This window comes from Pristiophorus japonicus, chromosome 6, assembly GCF_044704955.1.
Source record: "Pristiophorus japonicus isolate sPriJap1 chromosome 6, sPriJap1.hap1, whole genome shotgun sequence".
NCBI lineage: Eukaryota > Metazoa > Chordata > Chondrichthyes > Pristiophoridae > Pristiophorus > Pristiophorus japonicus.
The window spans coordinates 205769515-205788909 of NC_091982.1; positions in this window are offsets into that span (position 1 = coordinate 205769515).

A 19395-nucleotide genomic window follows, 5' to 3' on the forward strand; every position below is an offset into this window, starting at 1 on the left:
ACCATTTTTCCAGCTTTTTGATGAAGTTCACGGTGCTCGGGTATCACGTCAGTTAAGTAGGTCAGGTGGTCAATAAGTATCCATTCTTCTGACTAGTTGACAACTGCAAATGTGGTATAACAGCTACCATTTCACAGCTGTTCACTTTCCAATCTTAGAAGCTGGAGCCTTCAGGATTTGGAAGACACATTTGAGCTTTATGCAGGTTGGAAATGTTGCAAGTAAACTCTTTAACACTGTCAGCTCCTTGGAATAACCTCACTCACCATTGACAGATCGCTTCTGTTATCTCAACCTCACCTGGCATCTCTTCCATCAGCACCGATGCCCTTGAAAAAATATGACCTTGGTCATCAGAATCCCACCACGATCAGCCCCAACACCAACATCACCAGCCACACCAGCATCACCAGCCACAGCAGCAGCACCAATAACAACACCAAGCTTCTCCGCAATCACTTGATACTGCACAGGACGCAGGGCATCAACACCTGACCACATTGCTGCCCGGGAGGCCAGGGAGGGCCTCACTGTTGTATTTACTCTGTACAGCCACCAGAGGACTCATCTCCTGGAGTTCCAAGGGATCCCATAATCCCTTGGGAGCAAAGGTATTTAAGGAGGCTTCACAGGTTGGAGAGGCTCTCTGGAGACATGCAATGAAAGACTAAGGTCACATTTTATTTTGAGCTCAGTGTTCAGTCTGACTTTTTCTCCATACACAACAACTGGTGATGAGATACAGATAGCGAACCCAAAGATGCAGAGAACAGTGGGCACCCTGGAGAAATTCTCGGAGGGAGATGATTGGAAGACTTTTGTGGAGCGACTCGACCAATACTTCATGGCCAATGAGCGAGATGGGGAAGAGAGTGCTGCCAAACGAAGGGCGATCCTCCTCACCGTCTGTGGGGCACCAACGTATGGCCTCATGAAGAATCTGCTCACTCCAGCGAAACCCAGGGAGAAATAGCACGATGATTTGTGCACACTGGTCTGAGAGCATTTGAACCCAAGGAAAGAGTTCTGATGGTGAGGTACTGGTTCTACACCTACAAAAGGTCTGAAGGCCAGGAAATGGCGAGTTATTTCACCGAACTAAGACGCCTTGCAGGACATTGCGAATTTGAAGGACATTTGAAGCACATGCTCAGAGACTTTTTCATAATTGGCATCGGCCACGAAACCATACTTCGCAAACTTTTGACTATAGAGACCCCAAACTTGAAAAAGGCCACAGCGATAGCCCAGGCGTTCATTGCCACCAGTGACAATATGAAGCAAATCTTTCAGCACACAAGTGCTGTTGCAAGTACTGTGAACAAATTGATGTTGTTTTCGAATCATAATGTACAGGGCAGGTCACACATACTTGCAGCTACACGTCCGCAGATGTCTCAGAGTCCACCATCAAGGGTGATGAATGCAAGGCCATTAACACCTTGTTGGCGCTGCGGGGTTGATCATCATTTCCATTCATGCCGAATCAAAGAGTACGTTTGCAAGGGCTGTGGAACAATAAGACACCACCAACGAGTGTGCAGGCGAGCTGCAAAGCCTGTTAAACCTGCAAACCACCATGTTGCCGAGGAGGGCAGATCCACGGAGGATCACAACGAACCAGAGCCTCAGATCGAGGAGGCAGAGGTACATGGGATGCACACATTCACCACGAATTGTCCCCTGATAATGCTGAATGCTGAATTAAATGGACTCCCGGTGTCAATGGAGCTGGACACGGGCGCGAGCCAGCCCATCATGGGCAAAAAGACTTTCGAAAGGTTATGGTGCAACAAGGCCTCAAGGCCAATCTTAAACCCAGTTCGCACGAAACTAAGAACTTACATGAACGAACTGATTCCTGTAATCAGCAGTGCTACCATAAAGGTCTCCTACGATGGAGCGGTGCACAAGCTACCTCTCTGGGTGGTATCGGGCAGTGGTCCCACGCTGTTCGGCAGGAGCTGGCTGGGAAAGATACACTGGAACTGGGACGATATCCGAACACTATCGCCCACTGACGACACTTCGTGTGCCCAGGTGTTAAACAAATTTTCTTCTCTATTCGAACCAGGCATCGGGAAATTCCAAGGAGCAAAAGTGTAGATCCACCTAATTCCGAGGGCGTGACCCATCCATCACAAGGCGAGAGCAGTATCGTGCATGATGAGAGAAAGGGTAGAGATCAAGCGAGACCGGCTGCAAAGAGAAGGCATCATTTTCCCAATCGAGTTCAATGAGTGGGCCAGTCCTATCGTCCCAGTCCTCAAGGGAGATGGCACCGTCAGAATCTGTGGCGATTCCAAAGTAACTATCAATCGTTTCTCCCTGCAGGACCAATACCCACTAACAAAGGCTGACGACCTCTTTGCAACACTGGCGGCAGGAAAGACATTCACAAAGCTGGATCTGACTTCAGCCTACATGACGCAGGAACTGGAGGAATCATCGAAGCCCTCACCTGCATCAACATGCACAAAGGTCTTTTTTTTTTATAACAGATGCCCATTTGGAATCTGATCGGCGGCGGTGATATTCCAGAGAAACATGGAAAGCTTACTGAAGTCGGTCCCGCACACCGTGGTCTTCCAGGACGACATGTAGGTCACAGGTCGGAACACAGTCGAGCATCTGAAGAACATGGAGGAGGTTCTTAGTCGCCTCAGCCACGTGGAGCTCAGGTTAAAATGCTTGAAATGCGTTTTCCTGGCGCCTGAAGTGGAGTATCTGAGAAGGAGGATTGTGGCGGACGGCATCAGGTCCACCAATGCGAAGACGGAGGCAATCGAGAACGCACCAAGGTCACAGAACGTGACGGAGCTGCGGTCATTTCTGGGACTCCTGAACTACTTTGGTGACTTCTTACTGGGTCTCAGCACACTGTTAGAACCACTGCATGTCTTACTATGAAAAGGGGACGAATGGGTTTGGGGCAAAAGCCAAGAAAATGCCTTTGTACAAGCGAGAAAATTGTTATGCTCAAACAAATTGCTTATGTTGTATGATCCATGTAAGCATTTGGTAGTAGCATGTGATGCGTCGTCATATGGCATCGGGTGTGTACTGCAACAAGCTAATGATTTCGGGAAACTGCAACCAGGAGTCTGTCTAAAGTTGAGAAAGCCTACAGCATGATTGAGAAAGAAGCGTTAGCGTGTGTCTATGGGGTAAAGAAAATGCATCAATACCTGTTTGGGCTAAAATTTGAATTGGAAACTGACCATAGCCACTTATATCCCTGTTTTCCGAGAGTAAAGGGATAAATACCAATGCAACGGCCTGCATCCACAGATGAGCACTCACGTTGTACACATAAAACTACACCATCCGCCACAGGCCAGGCACAGAAAACTGCGCCGATGCTCTCAGTAGGCTGCCATTGCCCACCACGGGGCTGGAAGCCCGCAGATCTAGCCATGGTTATGGAAGCATTTGAGAGTGACCAATTATCCGTCACTGCCCGGCAGATCAAAACCTCGACAAGCCTGGACCCCTTTTTATCTCTAGTCAAAAGCTGTATGCTTCACGGGAGCTGGTCCAGTGTCGAAGTGGAAATGCAGGAAGAGATACAGCTGTTCCAACGGCGCAAAGATGAAATGTCTATTCAGGCAGACTGCCTTCTGTGGGGCAATCGAGTAGTGGTCCCCAAGAAGGGCTGAGACACCTTCATCAGTGACCTCTACAGTACCCACCCAGGCATCGTAATGATGAAAGCGATAGCCAGATCCCACGTCTGGTGGCCCGGTATCGATGCGGACTTAGAGTCCTACGTTCACAGATGTAATACATGCTTGCAGTTAAACAATGTACCCAGGGAGGCACCGCTAAGTTTATGGTCTTGGCCCTCCAAACCGTGGTCTAGGGTACACATCGTCTATGCAGGCCTGTTCCTGGGTAAAAAGTTCCTTGTGGTTGTAGACACGTACTCCAAGTGGATTGAATGTGAGATAATGTCGGCTAGCACGTCCGCTGCCACTACTGAAAGCCTGCGGGCCATGTTTGCCGCACGGCCTACCCAATGTCCTGATGAGTGACAACGGGCCATGTTTTACCAGTGCTGAGTTCAAAGAATTCATGATCCATAATGGGATCAAACATGTCACATCTGCCCCGTTTAAACCAGCATCCAATCGTCAGGCAGAGAGAGCAGTGCAAACCATCAAGCAAGGCTTGAAGAGTGTTACTGAAGGCTCACTGCAGACTCGCCTATCCCGAGTCCTGTTTAGCTACCGCACAAGACCCCACTCACTCACTGGGATCCCACCTGCTGAAATTGCTCATGAAAAGGGCACTGAAGACATGGCTCTCATTAGTTCATCCTGATCTACATGAACAGGTAGAGAGCAGGCGGCTTCAATAAAGTGCAGACTATGATAGCTCAAATGTGTCACGCGAGATTGAAATCAATGATCCTGTATTTATATTAAATTATGGACAAAGTCCCAAGTGGCATCCCGGCACTGTCGTGGCCAAAGAGGGGAGCAGGGTGTTTCGGATCAATCTTTCAAATGGACTCATTCACCGGAAACACTTGGACCAAATCAAACTCAGATTCACAGACTATCCTGAGCAACCGACCTTGGACCCTACCCTTTTTTGATTCCCCAACATACACATCAGTGGCAACCGGCACCACGGTTGACCATGAAGCAGAACGCATCATCCACAGCAGCCCAGCAGGGCCCAACACACCAGGTAGCCCAGCAAGGCCAGCTGCTCAGCAGCCCAGCGAGGGCCCAACAAATGATTCAACAACACAAGCTTTCACACCGAGACAATCAACCAGGGCAAGAAGAGCCCCAGATCAACTCACATTGTAAATAGTTACACTATTGACTTTGGCGGGGGAGTGTTGTTATATATATATATACTTGTATTTGCTCTGTACAGCCAGCAGAGGGCTCATCCCCTGGAATCCTAAGGGATCCCATAATCTCTTGGGAGCACAGCTATTTAAGGAGGCTTCACAGGTTGGAGAGGCTCTCTGGAGACCTGCAATAAAAGACTAAGGTCACTTTGTACTTTGAGCTCACAGTGTTTGGTCTGACTCTTTCTCCATACACAACACTCACCATGGCCAGATTTACTTCAGTTGACACTGTACACCCTGGCTGACACATGATTCGACAGATTGGCACCACCCCACACCAGCACCATAAGTCAATGCCCAAACCGTTCCTTTCACACTCATCGGGCTAGATTTTCCATTATTTCTGCATGAATAACGCCCACTTAACGTCCATTTTAATGCTGAAATGACATGTAACGCCCAGATATCGCCCATTTAGCCACAAAATGGAAATTGATTCCCATTTCTCGGTTACTTATCGCCGAGCGTTACTTTCCACATGTGCGTAACGCCGAGAAAAAATAATGCCACATGCCCACTGTTTTTGGGCGGAATCATCAGAATGGGCAATCCTAACGCCCATAATATCGCCCAGCATTAATTTCCACACTGATTTAACGCCGAGATTCAATAATACTACCCACCCACTGTTTTTTGTCGTAAAGATCACATTTGCCAAAACTAACGCCGAGTATATCGCCCATCCTTACTTTTGGCATCCCGCCCACAGTATCGCTCGCTGAAAAAACCGCCGGGAAAAAGTGGAACTAACCGGAACTGCTCACAGCATTATGGACTCCATATTCTAAATCACATGTCGCATCATTTAAAAGGCTGCTCTGCTTCAACCTCGGGGGAGTTCGGATGTACTCTGGAGGTCTTTGGAGTTGATGTGAACATCTGAACAAACATTTATCATACTGTGGATGATTGCAATTTTATAGGTGTCTTAGTGGGGACATTCATTCTTTGTTACAAATCGGTGGAAAACAGATAGCTATTGGAATGGTGTCTGTCCTTTCTCACCCTCTCTTGATGACCACTTATATGCTGCAGACTCGAGATGACAGAAGCATGTGCCCAATGTCAGATGTGCCAGACTGATGAGGCTCGACTTGCCCGACACCACCTGCCTTCGGAGACTGTGCTTCCACAAAAATGTTATCACTGAGGTATACCAGCTCATCAGGAGAGATCTGCAGTCTGCCAGCACCATCAGGACTGCACTATTCGTTGAGTTCAAAGTCACCGCGGCACTGTCGCTCTATGCGTCGGGATCTTTTCAGGCCTCAGCTGGCGACATTTGCGGTATGTCTCAGCATGCCACACATTTCTGCATTGGACAGATCGCTGAAGCCCTGTACGCACACAGGATGGACTTGATCAGCTTCCCTATGACCAGGGTGGCTCAGACTGAGAGGGCTTTAGAATTCTACCGAATTGCTAACTTCCTCAAGGTGCAGGGAGCAATAGCCTATACGCACATCACGATGCAGGCACCTTTACAGGATGCAGAGATTCTCAGGAACCACAAGGGATTCCACTCCCTGAATGTGAAACTCGTTGTCAACCACCAGCAAATTATTATGTCAGTGAATGCTAAATTTCCGGGCAGCGTTCATGATGCTCACATCCTGCGTGAGAGCACTGTATCGTACTTGTTTAACAATCAGCTACAAGGTTAATGCTGGATGCTTGGTGAGAAAGGATATGGCCTCAACACCTGGTTGATGACCCCCCGCTGCGTGACACCCACACCGAAGTCGAGAAGCAATACAACAAGAGCCACAGAGCCACTCGCAGTATCATGGAGAAAACTATTGGTGCTTAAGCAGCACTTTAGATGCCTGGACCACTCAGGAGACGAGCTCCAATACCACCCTGAGCAGGTAGCTCAATTCATGGTGGTGCGCTCCATGCTGCACAACTTGGCTATCAGGAGGGGATAAGAATTGCCAGAAGGGTGTGACGGTCTACCTCAGGAGAAAGAGGACGAAGAGGTGGATGCTGACCTCGAGCCACACAATCAGGCTGATGCTGAAGCCATGCCCCTGCCCTCCTGTAGACCGCAGGAAAGGGCCCGTGGTGGCATCATAGCTGCAAGATTCTTACGTCAAGAGCTCATAAAGGAGCACTTTGCCTGAAAGAACATTGGTGTATTTACAAGGCTGACACACTGCTGGGTGTGCAGGTCATACATCAATGGTGGGCATCACCTTGGTGACAGTTAAGTGTAATTATACCCTTTGATGTGAGACTGAGATGAGGAGAAATTTCTTCTCTCAGAGGGTTGTAAATCTGTGGAATTCGCTGCACCAGACAGCTGTGGAAGCTGGGGCATTGAATAAATTTAAGACATAAATAGACAGTTTCTTAAATGATAAGGGGACAAGAGGTCATGGTGAGTGAGCAGGGAAGTGGACCTGAATCTATGATCGGATCAGCCATGATCGTATTAAATGCTCCTATTTCTTATGTTCTTATGTTAACGAATCACCAGTGTGTAACAGTGCAGCTATCTGAGCCAATGCGCAACAAGGTTCTGTTAAATAATAAACATTTAAACCGACCATTTGTCTGAAATCATAAGTATATCTGTAAAAACCAACCATTCCCCCACCCCGCTTCTCATCACCACCTCTACCCCTTTCCCTTCCCCTTCCCCTCTTGACTCCAAGCCGCCTGGCTGAGGAGTTCCTCAGGTGCAGCTTCATTGAGGGGGGGGGGCGGGGGTGATGACGGCCGAACCGCTGCTTGGACAGATACGGGAGAGGACGGTCCCAAGGCGGGAACGTTCTCTGAGCCAGAAGCAAGATGTTGTTCCTAGCTCTCGTGTCGTTGGCAATGAGGGTGCGGCATCTTGAGGTGCAGTGCCGTGCTCCGGGACCACTGGGAGCCCTCTGCCACCAGTGTTCCTGGCTAACAGCTCCAGGGCCTCCTCCATCCCTTCCATGTTATATATTATTTGTTGGACAAAAACTCGGTACCAACTACATTCTTGGTGCTTAGTAGGCTTTTTGCTGCTGGTGAATCTCCCTCGTGCCTCCCATAACAGCCAAACAAGCACACACCACACCTCCACATGCTTTCAGTCCCTCTCTGCTCCCTCTCTCTCTCTGTCTCCTCTTCTGCACATGTAATGATGACCCCTGACCTCCTGAATCGCGGGAAACAAGCGTTGCCATGCTGTTGCTAAGGACGGCGACACTTTACGGCAGAAGGTCAGAGAGATTTAATGCTGTTGCCCAATTCAGATCGCTTGTGGTAACGCCCAATTTTTAAAATGGAGACTAGGGGCTTTGAAAATGGGCGACAAACTGGCGATCTGAAAACCCATTTTTATTGGCCACACCGGAAATACCGCCCATTTTTGGACAATTTGCACAAAAGTGTAAAATCTAGCCCAAGATTTTTCAATGATTTTTTAATCTTTTAGAATCATTTAAAGATTGTCTAATTTATTTAAAACATGTTGATAGTTTTAAACACTTTAAAAGATAATTAAAGCAATGTAAAGACTGTTCAAAACTTTTTAAATAATTTGTAATAATTATCATTAAACAGATGAATAAATATGGATGTATCTAACGTTGTCGTCATGAAAAGGGCTCAAAATTTCTCTGGCGGTGATCTGACAACACTTGTCAATGAAGTTGAGGCGAAACGCCTCCAGCTCATTGGGAACACAAAGTCAAAGCCACCGCGGAAAGGACAAATGGCAGCATGGAATGAAGTTGCGATGGTTGTTAGCGCCAACTCTACCGTTCCACGGACAGTGGAACAATGCCGCAAGAAATTAAATGATTTGATGAGATCTGCTAAGGTTTCTATAGTTATAAGAAATTTCAAATGTTTTTAACCTGTTTAAAAGTGCATTGTTAACTGACTTAATCATCTGGTAAGCTGAGATCATTGTCAAGTTTTATGGCTGTGGTTGAATGAAAGGGCTTGTTTACATTTATCTTTGAACTGCTTCTAAGCTGTAAAAAGTCAACAATTGTGTGTCTCCAAGAGAGACAGGTGCTTGTCTGTGCTAAACACCTCATTTTAAATTTCCTTTCTTTTACAATTTAGAGTAAACTGGTCCATAATGTGAGGGAGCGTGCAATGACAGGCCGGGGCATTGCTACTCTAAGACAGTTATCGGACCTGGAGGAAAGGGTCGCAGAATTGTTTGGCCTCGAATGTGGCAGTTATGCGTCTGTTGCCCAAGCAGACTATGGAATGCCGAAAAGTGAGTGACTGTTCGTTCATCTGTTTGTTTAAAAGTTTTAGTTGTGGGCAGAATCAGCTTGTGTGATGTGACAAATCGCGTGTCGTCTTTTTAAATGTTTACTGTTAACTTCCACAGATCAACAGCTGCTCTCAGGCACAGTTGGCAAACGGTCCGAAGAGACTGATGCTGCAGAGGGTGTGCCAGGGATTTCAGATCCAGTGCCAGCAGCAAATGTGGCAAGTGTGGCACTGAAGGAGTGGGTGGAGTTAGTGCTAGAGGAAGGGATGGGTAGCGACCCTGTGTCTCCGCACATCACCTCTGCATCCCCTGGTCCCTCTGCTTCTGTGAGAGGCAGTTCGAAAGCCACATAGCCACTGATACCTCACAGCGGGGGAAAGAAGTAGAAAATTTAAGAATTGACATAGAGGAAGAGAGGGTGATCATTTCAAATATAAGGGAAGGGATGCATGCCCATCATGCTACTGTAATAGATTCTATTCCTTCTATCTTTCGGGCAGTTGAATGTGTTGGGAGTCAGCTTAAAGAGGCTCTCAATGACCAGTTGTCAAAAATGAACGAAACTCTTTTGCATCACATTCAAGAAAGTTGCAATAATCGCGATAGGGATAATCAATTGTTTCAGTTGATTGCTACTTTGCTTACGAACACAAATAACATTCTAAGTAAAGTGTCTATATGCTCTGATCCCATTTTGGGTATTGTGGATAACACCTTCCCTGATCCCCGCAAAGAGGCAATTCAGGACCACGAGAGAGGCGACACATCAGCGATGTTAGAAGGGAATGTTGTCGCTCAGCAGCAGCAACAGGAAGAGCAACCTGGTAATAAGCCAACTGCTGAAGGCAACAGTTGGGTATTTCAACTGGTAAGAGAGTAGTCCCATTACGGGAAAAGGCAAAGGCAACGGGAAGCAGAAACCGCAGGAGATAGTAGGGTGCCACACTGTGCTCATCTGCCTCTTTCTGGTATTTGTATGTTGGTGTTGTGTTAGTATTTCCTCATTTTACAATGTTGGTTTTCTGTTATTTTGTATTTCACTATTTTATTTAATATTTATAGCCTGTAGTCTTGAAATTTTCATTCAACTTTTTCATTAACAACAACGAAACGTTACAACTGTTTGAAAAGTAGCAAATCAGCTTATATTCTTATTGGCGAGTCTTTATTACAGTAAGAAACCAAATAAATCATTTTAAACTGTTTACATGTTTTAATCAAAGACTTTTGAAAATGTTTGTAAAGTAACAAAGATGAAAAACTTAGATGCAATAAAATTTTACTTTTTCACTTTAAATTCTGTTTCATCTTTTCTGTGCCTTGCTGGGCTGGGGCAGGGGGGGGGGGAGGAGGCGACAGTATCATCACCTCGTAAATGTGTTGGCAACTAGCTGTTCCCTGACAGCTCTGCTTTTGGCAGCAGCTCATTCCTCCACTTCATGCCTCCCCACAGGGACATTTACAAGTTGCGCAACAGGCCACCATAAACTTTGCCACTTTTGCAGGACTGTCCTGCAACGCCCCCTCGCTGAGCTGTCCAGGCACCGGAAGTGTGATTTTAAAACTCTGATTGTCCTCTCGATAACTTGACGTGTCCCCACATGTGCTTGGTTGTATCTCTCCTGTGCCTCATTATTGGACCTGCGGTATGGTGTCATCAACCACGTTTTTAGCGGGTAGCCCTTGTCGCCCAATATCCATGCGGATCCAGGAGGCAATTGGTTGAGACAGTCATATAAGTTGGAGTTGTGGAGGACAAAGGAGTCATGACTACTTCCACAGTGACCTGCATTCACGCTTAGGATCCAGAGTTTCGCATCACGGGCGATCATTATATTTAAGGAATGATACCCCTTCCTGTTGATGAATGTCACAGCATTACTACTTGGTGCCTTCAATGCAACGTGGGTTCCATCGATGGCTGCAATTACTTTTGGGAAGCCAGCAAATCTATAAAAAGCAAGGGCACGCTCCCTTTGCTGCGGAGCAGACAAGTCAAAACATATGAACTCATCGCCCCTACGTAATATAGCATCCGTTACCTGATGAATGCAGAACCTCGCAGCATACTGGCTGATGTTTGAAATGTCACCGGTGCCTGTCTGAAATGACCCTGATGCAAAAAAGTTCAATGCGATGGTTACCTTCATGAATACAGACAAAACAGTGCGGGTCGTGAAGGTCATCCCTCAACGTGTCACACAGTCGTCCGATTGCCTCTTTGCTGAAGCGCAGCCTCCTCACACGTAACTCCTACGACATCATTTCAAAAGATAGCACTCCCTGTACACTCTCTCTGGTGGGTAGTTATTCCTTCTGATGAGGAGGCGTTGATGGTTCACAAATCTGCTTCGTTGTTCCTTGCGACGTATGTTTCTCTGCTCCAGAATATCACACATCTGAATGGTGAGAATATCATACGCAGGCATGTTTCTCCCTCACAGATAGATGCTGTACACATAGGAGGAAAGAAGGAAATACTTGTAGAACTCATTTTTAAAGTCAGTAGGGTCTAACACACAGATATTCCTACTAACACCCTCCCTCCCTCAGGTCCTCTCTCCCTGTTTTTCAGTTTGCGTATTCAGCTTCCATATACTAACACTGTACTCTAGGCCCCCCGGCTCCAGCTCCAGCCACTCATGCTTTGGTGGTTGGTTATCACAATGAATGATTATCAATGAATTAAAGCACAGGAGTGTCTTTTAATTAGGTTTATTGTCGAAACTGACCATTGCTTTAATTTTGGGGAGAGGCACCAGTAAATGGGGGGATAGGGGAGGGGCACCAGTAAATGGGGCCAACTTGCAATGATGTTTGTGAGTGAAAGAAGGTCAGAATGTTTTCATGGGTTAAAAATAGAAATAAGGAGCTTCATCTGATGGCTACGTTGGTAGATGCTGGACCATGCAGACTAGGAAGACCAGAGAATTATACCTGGTCTATGTTAAGTTAGCTGATCGCGAGTCAGGATAGCAGTAATTGCGCTGAGGCCAGCAGCTAGCTTGAGACAATATGCTACAAACCATTACCGAAAGCAACAGCTGTTAAAATAATCTTCAGGATCTGCAAATAAGCAGGTTAATGTTCCTGTTTAATGAGTTGTATTTTTACTATTGAAATGTTTCCATTCAACACGCAGCCTTCAAAGCAGCTATAAAGGACAATCTCAAACAATCCTTCTAATAAATTTTAACATCAACAGTGCTGATATCAGGCTTTAAAAAGTAAACTTCCCGTAATGTACCCTAATTACCTGGGGCTAGATTTACCACTTTTTTTGCATGCTTAACGGCCACTTAATGTCCTTTATTGCTCAAATGATGTATAACACCCATATATTGCCCAGCTAGCCACAAAATGGAAACTGACGGGCGTTTTTCAGACATTTATTGCCGAGCGTTACTTTCTCCGTGTGTAACACTGGGGGAAAAAAAATAGCGCCCGCCCACTTTTTTTGGACGGATTCATCAGAATGGGTGAAATCAATACCCATAATATCACCTAGTGTTAGTTTCTGCACAGAATTAATAATACCGACCAACTGTAAAGATCACATTTGCCGAAACTAATGGCCAGGAGTTTGCCCAGCATCACTGTCACTACCTTGCACACATATTGCCCACAATATCGCTCACCCAAAAAAAACACCCGAAAAAGTGGAACTAACCGGAACTAATCACAGCGTTATGGACGCCATGTTCTACATCACATGTCGCATCATTTAAAAGGCTGCTCTGCTTCAAACTCGGGGGTGTTCAGATGTACTTTGGAGGTGATGTGAACATCTGTACAAACATCTTTATCATATTGTGAATGATTGGAATTTAATAGGTGTCTTTGTCGGGACATTCATTCTTTGTGACCAATCGATGGAAAACAGAGAGCTATTGCAATGGGGCCTGTCCTTTCTCACCCTCTCTTGAAGACCAATTACATGCTGCAGACTCGAGATGGCCAAAGGTATACTCCACAGTATTATGTGCCCAATGTAAGATGTACCAGACTGATGAGGAGGATCAGAGGTTACATCCCCCGCAAGTATAGGGAGAAGCGGTCTTACCTCGACTTGCCCGACACCATCTGCTTTCGGAGACTGTGCTTCCACAAAGAGGTTATCACTGAGGTATGCCAGCTAATAAGGGGAGATCTACAGCCTGCCAGCACCATCTGTCAAGGTCAAGGTCACTGCAGCACTGTCGTTCTATGCCTCGGGTTCTTTTCAGGCCTCAGCTGGCGACATTTGCGGTCTGTCTCAGCATGCCACACATTGCTGCATTAGACAGGTCACTGAAGCCCTATATGCATGCAGGAGGGACTTGATCAGCTTCCCTATGACTAGGAAGGCACAGGGAGGGCTCTAGGATTCTCCAGAATTGCAAACTTCCCCAAAGTGCAGGGAGCAATAATATATATGCACATCGCGATGCGGGCACCTTTTCAGGAAGCAGAGATTTTCAGGAACCACTCCCTGAATGTCCAACTCGTTGTCAACGACCAGCAAATTATGCTGGCAGTGAATGCTCAATTTCCGGGCAGCATTCATGATGCTCACATCCTGTGTGAGAGCACTGTATCTGACTTGTTTAACAATCAGCCACAAGGTCAATGCTGGATGCTTGGTGACAAAGGATATGGCCTCACCACCTGGCTGATGACCCCCTGCGTGACACCCACACCGAAGCCGAGAGACAATACAACGAGAGCCACAGAGCCACTCGCAATATCGTGGAGAAAACCATTGGAGTGCTTAAGCAGCGCTTTAGATGCCTGGACGACTCAGGAGGCGAGCTCCAATACCACCCTGAGCAGGTAGCTCAATTTATGGTGGTGTGCTGCATGCTACACAACTTGGCTATCAGGAGGGGAATTGCCTGAAGAGTCTGCTAGTCCTTCTCACCAGAGAGAGGAAGAGGAGGACAAGGAGGCGGATGCTAACATCAGCTCATGCCATCAGTCTGACACTGAAGCCATGCCCCCACCCCATTGTAGACTGCATGAAAGAGTCCATGGCAGCATGATAGCTGCAAGAGCCTTACATCAGGAGCTCATCAATGAGCGCTTTGCCTGAAAGAATGTTGGTGGTATTTACAAAGCTGACACACTGCTGGGTGTGCAGATCATACATCAATGATGGGCATCACCTTGGTGACAGTTAAAGTTTAAGTTGATTGAAGTTAAGTGTAATTATACCCTTTGATGTTAAGGAATCACCAGTGTGTAACGGTGCAGCTATCTGAGACAATGCGCAACAAGATTTTGTTAAATAAAAAACATTTAAACCGAAAATCTATCTGAAATCATAAGTATTTCTGTAAAAACCAACCCTCTCCGCCCCCCCCGCCCCCACCCCCGCCGCTTCTCCTCCCCACCTCTAACCCTTCCCCTTCTCCTCCTGACTCCAAGCCGCCTGGCCAAGGAGCTCCTCAGACGATGCTTCATTGGGCGGGGAGGAGAGGGGATGACAGCCGAAGCACTGCTTAGATGGATACGGGAGAGGACAGTCCAGAGGTGGGAATGTGCTCCGAGCCAGAAGCAAGATGTTGCTCCTGGCTCTGTTGTGTGATTGGCAATGGGAGTGCAGCACCTTGGGGTGCAGTGCCGTGCTCCGGGACCACTGGGAACCCTCTGCCACCAGTGTTCCTAGCTACCAGCTCCACGGCCTCCTCCATCCCTTCCATGTTATATCTTACTTGTTGGACAAAAACTAGGTGCCAACTATGTTTTTGGTGCTGAGTAGGCTTTTTGCTGCTGGTAAATCTCTCTCGTGCCTCCCACAACAGCCAAACAAGCACACACCACAGCCACACAATCATTCAGTCCCTCTCATCTCCCTCTCTTTCTGTCTCCTCTCTGTGCATGTCATGATTACCCTTGACCTCCTGAATTGCGGGAATCGAGCGTTGCCATGCCATTGCTAATGGCGGCGATACTTTACGGCAGAAGGTCAGCGAGATTTAACGCTGCCGCCCATTTCATATCGCTTGCGGTAACGCCCAATTTCAAAAATGGAGACTAATTGCTTTGAGAATGGGCAAGAAGCCGGCGATCTGAAAACCCATTTTTACCGCCCACACCGGAAATAACGCCCATTTTTGGATGATCTGCACAAGTGTAAAATCTAGCCCCTTGTTCCTCCTGCAGCTCTGTACGCCTGCTTTATCTGTCGCAGAACTTTTGTACCCTAATCCTGGTCAGAAGATCTCTAAAATGCGGAATTTTGTGCAGGAACTCATAGTTCTCTTGTGCATGGAGAGGACCTTTCAAGCTCCAGCTTGACAGATCGGAAAAGCCGATTTTCAGCGCATGCACATTGTGCACATAAAACCGTATTTTCCGATGCCTTCCCGGATCCGTAGAAACTTCGTACAGGCCTGGGACATCGGAATTTCTACGCCATTATACAAACATTGGCAAAAAATCTCAAGTGCCTACCCTTCTGTGTTGTTAGTTGGTATGATTGCACTAAGATGAAGGTGAGTATGAAGGTGGCTAATGAGATGGGGAAGTGATAATGTGGATGGAAAGAGAGGGATGTGTGGAGGTGAAGGAGGGCATAATCTTAGAACAAGGGGCCGCCGAATTAAAACTGAGATGAGGAGAAATTTCTTCTCTCAGATGGTTGTAAATCTGTGGAGTTCACTGCCTCAGAGAGTTGTGGAAGCTGGGACATTGAATAAATTTGAGACAGAGATAGACAGTGTCTTAAACGATAAGGGAATAAGGCGTTATGGGGAACGGGCAGGGAAGTGGACCTGAGACCATGATCGGATCAGTTTTGATCATTTTAAATGGCAGAGCAGGCTCGAGAGGCCATGCGGCCTACTCCTGCTCCTATTTCTTATGTTCTTATGAAAGTTCGTGTGAGTAAGGTTGTGTAGGAGTAGGGTAAGGAAGGAAGAATGATGCGGATGTGATGAGTGGCACAGCAGGATGAGTTTGAGGCTGGTTTTGCAGCAACGTTTCATGATCTACTGAGATCATTGAAAGTTTGCACCACTGCAGCCTGGTCCTCCTGACGACATCCTTACTTGTGCCATCCTGTGCAATGTGTGTTGATCTCCCGGGGAGGTTTCTTCCGCCCATTGAAGGGGTAAAGAACCTCCCTGCATGCTGTGACTCCCTGCAAAAGCATATGGAGGGAATCATGGGAGAGCCTGGGTGCAGCAGTGCAGCTTTGTGCAGTACTTGTCAGTGTTTGCAGCACCTCAATGCTGTGGAACACTGACAGCACAACTGTCAAAATTAATGTGGACATGGCTCCTTTAAGGAAACCAGCTAATGACGTGTCATCAAATGACATAATCATACACGTTTCCTTTTAATTGGCCGGGAACCTTGCTGGGTGGGCTTTACAAGCCCCATCAAGATAAAATCACTTGGAGAGAGCGGACTGCAGCCAGGAGCAGGCCGGCACCTGGCTCGAGACATCGGCCGCTCTGACTCGCCTCGGTCAGCGAGATCGCGGCCATTGAATTAGATATTTTGGCCCCGAAATTGCCTTTCACCCTGATTGGGGACGGTAATTTTCCGAGGCTGAGATTTCCGGAAATCCCACCCCCGATGTGGAATTGGTTTGTGTGCCCCTCAAAGGAAGCGGTGCACTGTCTCTGGCGCTCCACTTCCTTTGAGTTCAGCATGCATGGAGCAGGCCAACGCTACACCATCACTCACCTTCAATTTAAGGGGAGGGCCGCTGCGAACTCTGCAGGCTCTTTGTTGGCCGCCACTGGGCCACCATGGAGGCGATCGCCCTGGCTGGCAACCCGGCACCCAAAACGCAAGAGTTGGCCGTCAAATAAAAATGGCGGCCCATGGCGCTAAAGGCAGCAGATGTCCGCCAGCTTCGTGAAGTTGGCTTTGACATCCACTCACACCAGCCTCACAACCTGTGGGGAAACTTTCCCTGCGGGGCACAAAGGGGTCGGCACAGTGTGGTGAGATGTCGGCGCACGTGCCAATGACATCATCGCTGGATGCACGCTGGCCCGAGGTGCTAATCGCAGGATGTGGCACTACCAGGACAGCAACCCCCAAACCTCCGGGGCAATTTCCCCGGAGGCGCCTCCTCTCCCAGGAAAAAACACCATTGCTCCCCCGGAGGCGCTAACATGTCTAAAAAGGAGATTGTATATAGTACAAAGAAGCCACACCATCCACAGGAAAGCAAAACATTAGCATTTCTAAGCATCCAATCCCAGTCTGAGGAGACACTTTGTCTCCAGTTCAAGAAATAACCATTTAAACACAGCATTCATCGTGTCAGTTTTTCACATTTTAAACCCCTGATTTTTAACAGGTGGCACAACATGTGATGGACATCACTGTGGTTCCGAGAACCCACAGCCAGTGCAGGAGGAAGCTTAACAACATTACATTGGTGGTCAGGGTGAGTGACTGCTTCAACAAATGCTACATACCACCATCTGTACCACAAGCTTCACATACTGCTCAATGCACCACACTCTCAGCATTCACCCACCAACAATTTCTAACGAGCAACACTCATTCCCACATCTCACACCTTGCACACAATGACAGCTATTCAACGATGGCAGGCACATCACCCAAGCACACTCATGCACACACTTTCCTTTCTCTTACAGGCCAAGGTGGCTCAAAACCAGAGGGAGCAGGAGTGCACAGGTGGGGGCAAAGCCCACATTGAACACCTGAGCCAGCTGGAGAGTAGAGTGCTGGGGATCACTGGGCACCAGGTTGTAGACACCATAGCCACTGGCGACATTGAGTCCCTTAGGAAGAACAATGGTATATTCATTCCTACTCCTTCTCACATCCCTCTTCCCCCTCAGCGCACTATCTTTTCTCACTTTCAAGCTGTATGCATACATTTCTGCCTTCTGCCCCTCTCCCCTCACCTTAACCCGACTCTTGTGCCTTTCTGCTTTCAGATAATCAGCAAGCATCTAAGCAGCCTGCCCCTGAGCTCACCACAGAGAGCAAGGAGGGAGAAGAGCCAGAGGAAGAATACACCGCGTCACTGCACCTGCCACTCGCAGATACCGGCTCAGATACTGGCACCACATGTTCTTTAGAGAGTAGGATAGAAGTGAGACCTTTGCAGCGTGAGGCACCGGGTACGAGTGGGCTGCAGCAAGGCCAGGGGGAAAGGATAGCTCAGGGACCAGCTACCCAGAGAGTGTGTTCGCACATGAGTTCTGCTCCATAGGACTCAGATGGGGACCTCGATGGAGAGTGTCATGTATGTATGCTTGGGGTTACCAGCCACCAGGTGGTGCCACTGTCGGAGGTCATTGGGCTGTACAATTGGAATTCTGGAAAGATTCGTGGAGGGAGAGGACTAGCAAGATTTTGTAGCTCGCCTGGACCAGTACTTCGTAGCCAACAAAATGGAGAAACCCACTGACACAGTTAGGCGCAGGGCAGTCTTCCTCACGGTTTGCGGTCCGAAAATCTATGGACTCATAAAGAATCTTCTCTCACCTGCAGGTCCAACGGACAAGTACTATGAGGAATTGTGTGCTCTGGTATGTGACCATCTAAAACCAGAAGAAGGCATCATTATCTCACGATATCGATCCTACAAGCACGTTCGTTCTGAGGGCCAGGATGTATTGGAATTTGTTGCCAACCTAAGACGTCTAGCTGGACCGTGTAAGTTCAAAAATGCGTTAGGAAACATGCTTCAGGATTTCTTTGCAATCGGCATCAACCACGAGGTGATCCTGCATAAGCTACTGGTGGCGCAGACGCTGGATTTTGAGCAAGGCCATCACGATTGCCCAGGCATGCATGACGACGGACAAACCCTTAAAGTAGATATCATCGAAAAATCGGAACTCGGCAAGTACTGTAAACAAGATTGTATCGTCGTTTGGCAGAGCTGCATATGGCAGGGCCTACTCGACTGCGTTTGCGAAACCTGTGGCTGCCCAAAGTCTGCCAACGGGAATGAATCCGATTTCACCATGTTGACATTGTGGGGGCAATCATTGGCCTCATCAGTGTCGGTTTAAAAAGTACATTTGTAAAGGCTGTTCAGGACTGGGGCATCTCCAGCGCATGTGTCCGCAACTGATCAAACGTGCTGCGACACACCACATGGAGGATGATGACCAGTACAGCGCGGATCCAGATATGCAATCCGAGATACCAGAGGAGGATGTGTATGGACTGTACTCATTCCTAACAAAGAGCCAATGGATAAGATTAATGTGAAACTTAACGGTGTGCCAGTACTGATGGAATTAGACACGGATGCGAGTCAATCAATAATGAGCCAGAGGCCATTCAACAAGCTGTGGGATACTAAGGCTGTGAGGCCTAAGCT